Consider the following 14759-nt stretch of genomic DNA (forward strand, 5'->3'; position numbering starts at 1 on the left):
GGTAGTATCAGTCCTCCAAATCCATTTTTTTCCTTCAATCTTCTGTTGGCTATTCTGGGTCTCAGTCTCTCCATATAAACTTTAGAATCAGCTTACCAATATTTGCAAAATAACTTGTTGGAATTTTTATTAGGATTGCATTGAATCTGGAAATCAAGTTGAGAAGAACCGGTATTTTGACAATATTGTTCTTATTCATGAACATTCTCTCCATTTATTTAAATCTTCCTTGATTTCTTTCATCAGAGTTCTTCTATAAGTCTTATACATTTTTTTTGTTAGATCTATACCTAAGTATTTCTTTTTGTTGTTGTTGTGGATATAAATGGTATTAGGTTTCTAATATCAAATTCCAGTTGTTTACTTCTGGTATATAGAAAGCAATTGACCTTTATATATTAACCTTGTAGACTGCAACCTTGCTGTAATTGCTAATTAGTTTCAGGAAATTTTGCTCAATTCGTTTAGATTTTCTACATAGATAATCATTCTTGCCTTGTTCTTGTTCTCAGTGGGAAAGCTTCTAGTTTCTTACCTTTGAGTATGATGTTAATTATCAATTTTTGTAGAACTTCTTAGTCAAGTTGAAGAAGTTTCCCTCTATTCTTAGTTTGCTCAGAGTTTTTATCATAAGTGGGCGTTGGATTTTGTCAGATGTTTTTCTGCATCTATTGATATGATCATGCGAATTTTTAGCCTGTTGCGGTAAATTACATTCATTGGTTTTCTTTCCTTATTGCTTTGTTATTTTGATAGACTTTATTCAAAAATACAAACACTCTAAAACAAACATTTCAGGTGGTGGCTGACACATCATTCAGTTATTTGCTTTGCTGAAATGCCTTCAACTCCCCCTCAAATAAAAATTGAATGAAATTCCCAGACAAGCTTGAGCACAAGCTGAGACACAGCACTTTATTTATTTATTTATTTATTTATTTATTTATTTATTTATTTTTAATGTTTATTTAGTTTTGAGAGAGAGAGAGAGAGAGCGTGAGCACAGGAGAGAGAGAGGGACACAGAATCCAAAGCAGGCTCCAGGCTCAGAGCTGTCAGCACAGAGCCTGAAGTGGGGCTCAAACTCGTGAACCGTGAGATCATGACCTGAGCCAAAGCCGGACGCTTAATTGACTGAGCCACCCAAGCACCCCAACACAGCACTTTAGAAACGTCCCGACTTCTAGAATTAAAAGAGACAACAAAAATCACCAAAATTAAAACTAGAAGAGTTAATTCAGGTTCCAGGGTCATATCTTTCTCTTTTCTCTTTTGAGTGTAGTTGACAACACAGTGTTACGTTAGTTTCAAGTATATAACACGGTGTTTGGCAAGTTTAACCATTATGCCGTGGTCCCCACAACTGTATCCACCATCTGTCACCATGTGGCACTATTACAATATCATTGACTGTATTCCTCATGTTGTACCTTTTATTCCAACGACTTACTCACTCCATAACTGCAAGTCTGTCTTTCCCACTCCCTTTCACCCATTTTGCCCATCCCCCTACCTTCCTCCCTTCTGGCAACCATCAGTTAGTTTGTTTTCTGTATTTAAAGATCTGATTTGCTTTTTGTTTGTTTGTTTGTTCATTTCATTGTTGATAGATTCCGCTTGTGGGTGAAACCATGTGGTATTTGTCGTCCTCAGTCTGATTTATATCACTTAGCAGAGTACCCTCTAGGTCCATCCATGTTCTTGTCAATGGCCATGATCTCATCATTTTGTATGGCCGAGTAGTATCCCATTGTACATAGATGTCACATCTTTATCCAATTGTCTGTGGATAGACACTGGCTTTGCTTCCACATCTTGGCTATTGTAAAAAATTCTGCTATTGGGGCGCCTGGGTGGCTCAGGCGGTTAAGCGTCGGACTTCAGCTCAGGTCACGATCTCGCGGTCCGCGAGTTCGAGCCCCGCGTCGGGCTCTGGGCTGATGGCTCAGAGCCTGGAGCCTGCTTCCGATTCTGTGTTTCCCTCTCTCTCTACCCCTCCCCCGTTCATGCTGTGTCTCTCTCTGTCTCAAAAATAAATAAACGTTAAAAAAAATAAATTAAAAAAAAATTCTGCAATTAACCTAGAGGTGCATATAACTTTTCAAATTAGTGTTTTTGGAATTTTTTGGTCAATACCCAGAAGTGGAATTATTGGATTATATACTATTTCTATTTTTAACTTTTTGAGGAAACTCCATACTGTTTTCCACAGCGGTTGCACCAATTTGCATTGCCACCAATGGCACATAAGTGTTCCTCGTTCTCCGTATCCTCGCCAACACTTGCTATTTCTTATGTTTTTGATTTTAGCCATTCTGACAGGTATAAGGTGATCTCTTATCGTGGTTTTAATTTGGATTTCCCTGATGATTAGTAAGTTTGAGAATCTTTATGTGTCTTTTGGCCATCTGTATGTCTTCTTTGGAAAAATGTCTATTCAGGTTCTGTGCTCATTTTTAAATCGGATTATTTCTTTTTTTGGTGTTGATGTGTAGAAGTTATTTATATATTTTGAATATTAACCCTTATCAGATATATCATTTACAAATATCTTCTCCCATTCAGTAGGTTGCCTTGTTGTTTTGTTGATGGCTTCCTTCACTGTGCAAAAGCCTTTTATTTTGATGTAGTCCTAATAGTTTATTTTTGCTTTTATTTCCCTTGCCTCATGAGACATATCTAGAAAAATGTTGCTGTAGCTGATGTCAGAGAAATGACTGCCTGTGCTGTCTTCTAGGATTTTTATGGTTTCAGGTCTGACGTTAGGTCTTAATCCATTTTGAGTTTATTTTTGTGTATGGTGTAAGAAAGTGATGTAGTTTCATTTTTCTACATGTAGCCACACAGTTTTCCAGCACCATTTATTGGAGAGACTGTCTTTTCCCCACTGTATATTCTGGTCTCCTTTGTCATAGATTGATCGACCATATAAGCGTGGGTTTATTTCAGGGCTCTCTATTCTGTCCCATTGAATGTGTCTGTTTTGGTGCCAGTACCATACCATTTTGATTACTACAGCTTTGTAATGTATCTTGAAATCTGGGATTGTGATACCACCAGCTTTGTACTTCTTTGTCAAGATTGCTTTGGTTATTTGCAGTCTTTTGTGGTTCTGTACAAATTTCAAGTTTGCTTTAGCTTTGTGAAAAACGCTGTTGCTATTTTGATAAGGATTACATTGAATCTGTAGATTGCTTTGGTTAATATGTACAGTTTAATTATATTAATTCTTTCAATCCATGAGCATGGAATATCTTTCCATTTGTTTATGCTGTCTTCAATTTCTTTCACCAGTGTTCAGAGTACACGTCTTTCCCTTCCTTAGTTAAGTTTATTCATAGGTATTTTATTCTTTTTGGTACAATTGTAAGTCAGATTTTTTTTTCTTAATTTCTCTTTCTAGTACTTTGTTACTGGTATAAAGACATACTGCTGATTTCTGCATATTAATTTTGTGTTCTGCATCTTAATGAATTCATGTATTACTCCGAGTAGTTTTTTGGTGGAGTCTCCAGGGTTGTCTAAGTACAGTATCATGTCATCTACGAATTATGACATTTTTACACTTCTCAATGTAGGTATCTTATAGCCTTTTCTTGTCTGATTTCTGTGGGTAGGATTTTCAGTATTATGTTGAATAAAAATTGAGAGTGGACATGCTAGCCTTGTTCCTGATCTTAGGAGAAAACTCTCAGTTTTTCACTAGTGAGTATGATGTTCGCTGTGGGGGTTTTTCATATATGGCCTCTATTATGTTGAGGTATGTTCTCTCTGAACTCACTTCGCTTAGAGTTTTTATCATGAATGAATGTTGAACTTTGTTGAATGCTTTTTCTTCATCTGTTGAGATGCTCATATGATTCATATGATTTTTATCCTTTGTTTTATTCATATTGATTGATTTGCAAATATTGAACCATTTTTGCATCACTGGAATAAATCCCACTGGATGGTGGTGAAAGTTCCTTTAATGTATTTTTGAAAGCTGTTTGCTAATATTTTGTTGAGGATTTTTGCATTTATGTTCATATTGGCCTATAGTTTTCTTCTTCTTCTTCTTCTTCCTCCTCCCCCTCCCCCTCCTCTTCCTCCTCCTCCTCCTCCTCCTCCTCATCCTCCTCTTCTTCTTCTTCTTCTTCTTCTTCTTCTTCTTCTTCTTCTTCTTCTTTTTTGTGGTATCTTTATTTGGTTTTGGTATCAGGATAATGCTGGCCTCATAGGATATGTTTGGCAGCTTTCTTTACTCTTCTAATTTTTGGACTAGTTTGGGGAAAATAAATATTAACTCTTCTGTAAATGTTTGGTAGAATTCACCTGTGAACCCATGTGGTCCTGAACTTTTTTGGGGTTTTTGGTAGTTTTTAAAATTTTTTATTTGATGTTGTTACTAGTAATTGATCTGTTAGGATTTTCTATTTCTTCCTGATTCAGTTTCAGAAGATTTTCTACTTCTAGGAATTAACCCATTTCTTCTGGGTTGTCCAGTTTGTTGGTATACAATTTTTCACAGTATTCCCTCATAATCCTTCATATTTCTGTAGTGTCAGTTGTTAGTGTTTCTCGTTTATGATTTTATTTACTTGACTTCTTTATTTATTTACTTTCCTTGGTGAGTCTGGCTAAGAGTTTATCAATTTTGTTTTCATCTTTTCAAAGAACCAGTTCTTGGTTTCATTGACTTTTTCTATTTTTATTTAAGTTTCTATCTCATTTATTTCTACTCTGATTTTGTTATTTCCTTCTTTCTATTCACATTGGGCTTTGTTTGTTATTCTTTTTCTAGTTCCTTTAGGTGTAAGATTAGATTTTTTTATTTGAGCTTTTTCCTGTTTATTGAGGTAGGCCTGTATTGTTATATATTTCCCTCCTAGAACTGCTTTTGCTGTATCCCAAGGACTTTGAACTATTATATTTATATTTTCCTTTGTCTCGTTGTATGTTTTTCTTTCTTTTTTGATTGCTTCATTGACCTATTGGTTGTTTAGTGTCATGTTGCTTAGCTTAGCCTGCCTGAGTTCGCATTTTTTCCAGTTTTTTTTTTCTTTTGATTTATTTCAGGTCTCCTATCACTGATTGGAAAAATTGCATGGTATAGTTTTAATCTTAAATTTATTGAGGCCTTTTTTGTGGCCTACATGTGATCTATTCTGAAGAATGTTCAATGTGCACTTGAAATGAATATATATTCTGTTATTTTTGGATGGAATGTTCTGTATATATCTGTCATATACAAATGGTTGAATATGTCATTCAAAGACACAGTTTCCTTACTGACCTTCTACCTGGATGATTTATCCATTGTGAGGTGTTAAACTTTCCTACTATACTTGCATTATGATTAATTTCTCCCTTTATGTCCATTAATATTTTCTTCATGTATTTAGGTGTTCCGGTGTTGGGTGTATAGATATTTATAATTGTTACAATCTCTTGTAGGATTAATCCCTTTATCATTATGTAATGCCCTTTTTTGTATCTTGTTATAGTTTTTGTTTTAAAGCCTATTTTCTCTGATAAAAGTATTCCTACTTCTTTTTTTTTTTTTTTTTCATTTTTATTTACATGGTAAATGTTTTCCCATTTCTTCATTTTCAGTCTGTATGTGTCTTTAGGTCTGAGGTGAGTCTCTTGTAGGCAGCATAGAGATGGTCTTGGGTTTGTTTTTTGGATTTTTTTTATCCATTCCACCACCCTTTTTATTGGAGCATTTAGACCATTTACATCTAAATTAATTATTGATACGTATGTAGTTATTGCTATTTTGTTATTTTTTTCTATTTTTTCTTGTTCCTTTTTGTAGTTCTTCTCTGTTCCTTTCTTTTTCTCCTGCTCTCTTCTTTTTGTGATTGATGAGTTTCTGTAGTGTTATGTTTTACTTTCTCTTTCTTTTTTGTGTGTCTATTATAGGTTTTGGGATTGTGGTTACCATGAGGTTCATATCTAATTTCCTAAATACATACCAGTCTGTATTAATCTGATGTTCATTTAAGTTCAAAATGTTTATTTATTTTTGAGAGGGGCAAAGAGAGAGGAAGAGAGAAATCCAAGTAGGTTCCACTCTCAGAGCAGAGCCTGATGCATGGCTCGATCTTACCACCATGAGATTATGGTCTGAGCTAAAATCAAGAGTCAGACAGACACTTAACTGACTGAGCCACCTAGGCACCCCTAAGTTCAAAACACATTCTTTTTTTTTTAATGTTGATTTATTTATTTATTTATTTATTTTTTAACGTTTATTTATTTTTGAGACAGAGACAGAGCATGAACAGGGGAGGGTCAGAGAGAGAGAGGGAGACACAGAATCTGAAACAGGCTCCAGGCTCTGAACTGTCAGCACAGAGCCCGACGTGGGGCTTGAACTCACAAACCGCGAGATCATGACCTGAGCCGAAGTCGGACGTTTAACAGACTGAGCCACCCAGGCACCCCTCAAAACACATTCTTAACAAAAAATTTTTTCTATTTTTTCTTCCCTCCTCTATCTTTAATGTATCTGCTGTCATATTTTACATATTTGTATTCATAATTCTTTTACATCTAATTATGGCCATTTCTTTTCTACTTCTTAAAGAAGTCCTTTTAATATTTCTTGTAAGTCTAATATAGTGGTGGTCAACTCCTTTACCTTTTGTTTGTCTGAGAAAATTTTGATCTCTTCTTCAAATATGAATGATAATTTGCTGGGTAGAGTATTCTTGGCTGTAGAATTTTTTTCCTTTTGGTACTTTGAATACATCATGCCACTCTTTTCTGGCTTGCAATGTTTCTATTGAAAAATCAGCTGATAGCCTTATAGGTTTTCCCTTGTAGGTAACTTTTTACTTCTTACTTGCTGCTTTTAAAATTCTCTGTCTTAAGCATCTGGGTGGCTCAGCCGGTTAAACGTCCGACTTCGGCTCAGGTCATGATCTCACAGTCCATGAGTTCGAGCCCCGCGTCGGGCTCTGTGCTGACAGCTCAGAGCCCGGAGCCTGCTTCGGATTCTGTGTCTCCCTCTCTTTCTGCACCTCCCCCACTCACGCTATCTCTCTCTCTCTCTCTCTCCCAAAAATAAATAAACATTAAAAAACATTTTTTTAATTCTCTCTCTTTAACCTTTGACATTTTAATTATTATGTCATGGTGTGGACCTGCTTAGGGTCATCTTCTTTGGAGCTGTCTGTGTTTCTTGAACCTGGATGTCTGTTTTCTTCCCTAGGTTTGGAAAGATTGCAGCTATTATTTCTTCAGGTAAATTTTCTACCCCTTTCTCTCTCTTTTCTTTCCCTTATTCTGGGACTCCCATATTGTGAATGTTTGTTCACTTGATGTTATCCAACAGATACCTTACCCTATCATCCTTTTTAAAATTATTTTCTCTTTTTGCTGTTCAGCTTGAGCGCTTTCCATTACACTGTCTCCCAGATTGCTGATATATTGTCCTGTGTCCACTAGTGTGTTTTGTATTTGTTATTGAATTCTTCATCTCTGATTAGTTCTTTTTAATACTTTCTATCTCTTTATTAAAGGTCTTACTAAGTTCTTCCACTCTTCTGTCCAGCCTGGTGAGTGTTTTTATGATCATTACTTTAACTTCCCTATCAGGCATATTGTTAATCTCTGTTTCATTTCGTTCTTTTTCAGAGATTTTTGTCCTGTTCTTTCTTTGAGAGCATATTCTTCTGTCTTGCCATTTTGCTTAACTTTCTGTGTTTGTGTCTATGGATGGGGAGAACAGCTACTTTTCCTAAACTTGAAGGAATGGTCTTATGTATGGTCATCCTCTATGTGTGGGTGCTTGGTGACTTTTGCTGGCTGACTGGAGGTATGGCTGGCATAGGCCGGAGGTCCTGGACTTGCCACACAGTGGACACCCTGTCAGGAAGGCTAAAGCTGAAGTGAGTGTAGGTGAGGGTGTCTTGACATTCATTGATTTTCAAATGTTGAAGCAGCTGTGCTTACCTGGCATGAATCCCACTTGATTGTGAGCTATAATTCTTTTTTTTTTAAATTTTTTTAACGTTTATTTATTTTTGAGACAGAGAGAGAGCATGAACAGGGGAGGGGCAGAGAGAGAGGGAGACACAGAATCCAAAATGGGCTCCAGGCTCCGAGCTGTCAGCACAGAGCCCGACGCGGGGCTCGAACTCACGGACCGTGAGATCATGACCTGAGCCGAAGTCGGACGCTTAACCGACTGAGCCACCCAGGCGCACCCTATAATTCTTTTTATACATGGTTGGAATCAGTTTGCTAATATTTTGTTGAGGATTTTTGTATCTGTATTCAAATATTGGTTTGTAGTTCTCTTTTTCATAATGTCTTTGCCTGCTTTTGTTATTAGGGTAATGCTGGCTTCATAGAATGAGTTAGGAAGTATTCTTTCTGCTTCTATTTTCTGGAAGAAACTGTAGACAATTGTTATAATTTCTTCCATTAATGTTTGGCAGTGAATTCATTTGGGCCTGATACTTTCTGTTTTGACAGGTATTCATTATTGATTCAATTTCTTTAATAGACATTGTCCTATGTAAGTAATATATTTCTCCTTGGTATATTGCATCATTCAAGATTTTGGTCCATTTCATCTGTATTACCAAATTGTGGGAATACATGTGTTCATAATTTTTTTATTGTCTATTTTATATCCATGGGATCAAAGATCAGGCTGTCCTTTCATTTCTGACATTGTGTCTTTTCTAGGCAGAAATTCCAGACAGAATTCTTGAGGTATACAAAGCCTGCTTCACTATCAGGATGTAGACATTCTGATGAGATTGGAACTATATTCCAAATTTTACTGGATACAGAATTCTAGGTTGGTGGCATTTTTCTGTAAATACTCTAAGTATTTCACTCCACTCTCTTCATGTTTGCATGGTTTCTGAAGAGAAGTTGTAATAGAAAAAAATGACATTCTTATATTTGTTCCTTCATAGTAAGGTTTCCCCCCCTTTGGCATCTTTCAAATTCTTCTCTTTGTCTTTATTTTTCTGTGGTCTGGATATATGACAAAGTGTGGGTTTTTTGGTATTCATCCCATTTCTGCTATCTGAGCTTCCTTGCCCTGTGGTTTGGTGTCTATCGTTAATTTTGGAAACTCTCGGTCATTATTGCTTCAAATATTTCTTCTGTTATTTCCTCTCTTGTTTTCATTTTTATTTCCATTATGCATATGTTACACCTTTTAGAATTGTCCCCCGGTTCTTGGATAGTCTGCTCTTTTTCATTCATTTTTCACAATGCGTTTCATTGTCGGAAGTTTCTATGAACATTTCTTCAAGATCTTTCTTTCCTCAGTCATGTCCAGTCTGTTGACGAGCCCATCAGAGACATTCTTCATTTCTATTATGGCGTTTTTGGTTTCCGGTGTGTCCTTTTGATTCTTTCTTTGAGTCCCCATCTCTCTGCTTACATTAACCATGTTCTTGCATCATGCCCAGTTTTTCCATTGGGATTCTTAGGACATTAATGATAGCTGTTTTAATTCCCAGTCTGATCACTCCATGTCTCTGCCATACCTAAGTCTGGTTTTGGTGTATGCTCTCTCTTCAAATTATTTGTTGTTGAAAACCAGATATGATGTACTGTATAAAAGGAACTAAGGTAAATAGGCCTCCAGTGTGAGGTTTTATGGTTATGTGGCTAGGGGTTAGACTGTTTACTGCTCACTGTGGCTGTAAGTATCATAGGTAAAAAGTTTCTCTGGTGTCCTTGTTTTTGTCTCTGCTGTTTTCCTTGGGTTTCCCTGGAGACTTTTTCTTAAATAAGATCTGGGACATGCAGTTCTTTCTGTTCTGTTCCCCTGTTATTATACAGAAGCCCTGCTGATGAGGTGGTGAGCTGTTAAGGGGAGGGTCTGCATTCCCTAGTACTAGGATTAGGTCTCAGTCTTTCAGAGAGTCTGTGCCTCTGGGCTGTGATCTTTACAAGTGCTTCTCAGTTATGGATTTTTGTTCCATTTTGTTTTGTTTCCTCTTTTTTTTTTTTTTTTTTCAAATGTTTATTTATTTTTGAGAGACAGAGACAGAGTGCAAGTAGGGGAGGGGCAGAGAGAGAGGGAGACACAGAATCCAAAGCAGGCTTCAGGCTCTGGGCTGTCAGCACAGAGCCAGATGGGGGCTCGAACTCACGAGAGCTGTGAGATCATGACCTGAGCCGAAGTCGGATGCTTAACAGACTGAGCCACCCAGGCGCCCCTGTTTTGTTTCCTCTTTAGGTCAGATAGTCATGCTAGAGTTGTCTGGAATTAGGTATTTCCCTTCTCCTGCATTGGCTAGACTCTGATGAAATCCTAGTTAGTTGGGCTCTGGTAAAATAGGTTATCTTGAGGGCAGGCCTCACGAAAAGAACAGAATTATCTATGCCTTCTTCAAAGTGGTGGCTGTTTGCCAGAAGCAAGAGGAGATTTTTCTCCAGTCTTCACTGAGAGAGAGTCTGGTAAGACTTTTGGAGGTAAAACTCAAAAAGCATGGAGCTCCCTGCCTAAAACTGGATCACCCTGCAATTTCAAAACTTAAACTTGCCTACATTGAGCTTCCCGCAATTCATCCATTACAGATTAAGTTTTCCCATTCTGGTACTGGTCCTTGTGGGAGCTTCTTCTCCTGCTTTGGTAAGTTGTGATTGTCTGTATCTAACTGCCTGTCTGTTCGGTTGCAGGGGGTGGGGGTGTGTGGCTGTGGATTCCCCTGTGATCTCAGTTCTCTGGGGATCTAACAAGAATTGTCGATTTCAGTTTGTCCAGCTTTTTTCTTATTGCACGGGAGTGATGACTTTCAAGCTCCTTACATGCTGGGCTGGAAACTAGAAATCCTTTGCTTTAATTTTCCTATATTTAAAAACATTTCTTTAATGTGTATTTATTTGAGAGAGACAGAGCATGAGCGGGGGAGGGGCAGAGAAAGAGGGAGACCCAGAATCCGAAGCAGGCTCCAGGCACAGAGCCCAATGCGAGACTTGAACCCGCGAATGTGAGATCATGACCTGAGCTGAAGTCGGACGCTTAACGACTGAGCCACCCAAGCGCCTCTAATTTTCCTATATTATTTTATTTGAACTGCGCTTTATTTATATTCTAAGGACTGTGGGATGGATTACAAAACTGATTATGTGTAGGTTTTTGAAATGGAAATTAGATGTGAAGCCGTGAAGAGAATGCAGCAAGAATGCTGTTCATATGGGCTATTACCATTACTGTGCCTGAGCGTCACATTGGACCAGGGATTTCCTGCTAGTGACATCAGAAGAGGGAATTATCGTAGGTTCCACAGTTATATTTACCTTGCTGAGCAAACATACCAGTTTTGGAATAAGGACAACATTCTCCTGCTTCTAAATTCTAAAGTAAATTTACTATGTGGGATAAACAAGTAGAGCGTTGCGCAACTGACATAACAATAATGGTGTTTTTTTTTTAAATCTTTTAAAAATCTTTTGCTTGTTTTTGAGAGAGAGAGAGAAAGAGAGAGAGAGAGAAGGGGAGGGGCAGAGAGAGAAAGAGGAAGAGAGAGAATCCCAAGAAGGCTCCCGCTGTCCGCACGAGCCCAATATGGGACCGGATCTCACAAACCCCAAGATCATGACCTGAGCCAAAATCAAGAGTTGGATGTTTAACCGAGTGAGCTACCCAGGTGCCCCTTCAATATATTATTTTATTTGTTATTTATTTTGAGAGAGACAGAGAGAGAGAGGGTGCATGCATGCAAGAAGGGGAGGGGAAGAGAGAGAGGCAGAGAGAAAATCCCAAGCAGGCTCCCGCTGTCAGTGCCGAGCCTGACGCAGGCCTCGACCTCACGACCATGAGATCATGACCTGAGCCAAAATCAAGAGTCCAGTGCTCAACTGACTGAGCTACTCAGGCACCCCCAGATAAAGTTTTTAACAATCAGCAGATACATATGTTATTTTACACATCCCTTTTTCATCGTGACTTCCTGTAAAAACCAACATTAACGTATGACTCAGTAGGCATGTTGGGTGAAAGAACCGGAAGTTCTGAGTGTTTAGGGAGGCACCAGCAACATTTACTCCACTCCGTGTAGGCACTCTAGAACCTCCATGCTTCCCAAGGACCCACGCGTGATGAAGCTTAATGGGAGGACTCCCAGCCTTCCTCCCATTAGGTAATGGAACCAGGCTGAATCCAGATTGCAGCCACTTCCAATAACATGGTTTTGGGGAAAGCCACATAGATCCAGATATCCCCTGGACTGGAAACAAGCAACTTGCAGTTTGAGCTGGTTTTTACAGTATTAGGGATGATAAATTGAGAGATGTGTATGTTACGCTGGGCCAAATTAGGATGGTTTTCTCCCTCCTGCTGACGTGCCCCGGCCATGATAATAACCAGCTTAGAGTTTGCAGTCCCGTTATAGCCTTTGCCAGAGACAAATTTTGGCGTTCTATGGAAAAGGCTGCTGTGCTGGAGATCCATCATCTCTCCCTTCAATTTGTCTTCCATGACCTCAACAAGAGCACGTTCATCTGCCAAACCCTTCATTAAGATAGCGATGGCCCAGGCCATGCCAACAGCACCAACCCCAACAACTGTAATCTTAATTCTGGGGGTGGGGTGAGGGGTGGTCTTCCTTAAGAAGGTTAAGAAGGCTCTGAATCAGCTGTTCCTTAAGAGTTGCCACGTGGGGCTTAGAATCGAAAGGAATTGAGAGTGCAAGTTGGGTGGGTGGGTGTCGGTGGCAGGTGGCATTGGGTCTGGACTTGGTGGCAGTGGCTCTGGTACTCTGTCATATCTGCATTTCTACTGTGAAAGTTGAGAGATTTATGCAGTTCGTTACTGAGACGGAGCGCTGCCCCACCTTGGCTCGAGCTTGTAGACCTGTGAGCAAAACCAAATTCCTCTTCAAGAAGCCCGGACTAGTGTTCGATCAAGACTCCACACCTCTACACCATAATACATAAACAAAGGGATTTTGGGTCCAGAAAACAACACGTTGTCTGCTTTTACAGCTGTACCAAGAGGTCGATAATACCTTGGGGGGGGGGAAATGCCAGATTCTAAGCAGCATAAGCTCTTGGTATGAACAGTGGGCTGAAAAATGTCCCCCCCGCCAGGTAATGAACACAGTGACTTCCTGAATCAAGTAAACAGGCAATGGAGAGTTCTGAAATAAAATTCATTTTGGGGATAGTCGGAGGTTTTGTGGAAGAATACGTTGTATTTTGAAGAGAAAGATGAGAAATCAAGATAATAGATATACAGGGTATACTTTCTGTTTTGCTGCCTTGCTAAGTTGTGTCTTATTAAACAACTCAGTAATTTATTGGGTTAAGCTAATTAGCCACAATCAAGTTTTAGTGTCAGGGCTATACCCCAAACAAGGACTGGAAACTATGCACAGCAAGCGGTAGGAGCCACTTCAGAGTTGAACTTGAGCAGAGTTGCCCAGAGCAGAATTTCTACCTTTTGCAGCTTCCCTCTAAGGGTTCCACTGGGAGCTTGGTAAGAGCAGCTAAAAAGTGTGAGTAACTTATACCTCCATTTCCCTCAGCAAAAGGATTTAATTATACTCCATTATACGCATAATTCACACATCTTTGATTGTTCTTTCTAAACCCCTTTCAATATTGCTTTGGCTGGTAATTGTGATTTGCTTGGGTTGAGGAAAAAGATTAATGCAGGGCAGCCATATTGAGTATCTTTGTTTTTATTTAATAAATATGCAGCAGATAAATACATCCAATAATTAGAGGAGACTGTACATTAGATACGTATGCCATGGAAGAAGGAGATTTGGGCAATAGTAATTTCATAAAGTTAGCAAGAGTCACTGTTGTCCCATACTTACTGGCCCATGATGAACTAGATTCTTATTTCTTGGGGCACCTGGGTGGCTCAGTTGGTGAGCGTCCGACTTTGGCTCAGGTCATGATCTCATGGTTTGTGAGTTCAGGCCCCACATCGGGCTCTGTGCTGACAGCTCAGAGCCTGGAGCCTGCTTTGGATTCTGTGTCTCCCTCGCTCTCTGCCCCTCCCCTGCTCCTGCTGTGTCTGTCTCTCACTCAAAAATAAATAAACATTAAAAAATATACTTATTTCTTCATGTTTGTTGGGGGTGCCATAGGTTACACTGCTTCTTAGTCGGCATTGATTCAGATTAAACTGAATGCTAAGTTCTTTACGAGGTAAATACATTGTAAAGGAAAGAAGAGAACTGACATTTTTCTGCTGAATTCCCATTATCTATAGATCCTACTCATTGTCCCCAAACTTACATACCTTAAAGCCAGATTTTGTGTCATTTATCTACTAAAAAGCCTTTGATAGCTCTTTCTTATCCACGGAATAACTCCTATAAAAGCAAATTTGTTGAAAGAATTCAGGCCTTTCATAATTTGGCCTGATTTTATCTCCATAGAGACTGAACATTTTTATTAGCGTGTAGTCACATTAATCAATGGCTTTTCTTCAAACACTTCATGTTTCTCCTTATCTGCCATTGTTTGCTCAATCAATTCTTTGTGTGTGTGTGTGTGTGTGTGTGTGTGCGTGCGTGTGTGTGTATGTTTCTTCCTGAACTTAGAGAAATACTTCACAAATAGAAGGACTTTGAAAAAGAACCTAAAAAATGGAAGGAATGAAGGAAGGGAGGGAGGGAGGAAGGAAGGAAGGAAAAGACTTAGGAAATTTTTTTTCCCTGTTATTTTCTCCTTTTTTCTTCTTAAACTGAAGTATAGTTGACACACAATATTACATTAGTTTCAGGTGTACAACATAGTGATTCAATAAGTTTATACATTTTGCTATGCTCACCACA

At 38.6% G+C, this 14759-nt stretch overlaps 1 pseudogene; it reads right to left on the bottom strand.

Moving 5' to 3' along the window:
* Positions 1–11862: 11862 nt before the first annotated feature.
* LOC109273627 (L-lactate dehydrogenase A chain-like) lies at positions 11863–14442 on the bottom strand (annotated as a pseudogene).
* Positions 14443–14759: the final 317 nt, after the last annotated feature.

This window comes from Panthera pardus, unplaced genomic scaffold, assembly GCF_024362965.1.
Source record: "Panthera pardus isolate Hobbes unplaced genomic scaffold, ASM2436296v1 HiC_scaffold_6, whole genome shotgun sequence".
NCBI lineage: Eukaryota > Metazoa > Chordata > Mammalia > Carnivora > Felidae > Panthera > Panthera pardus.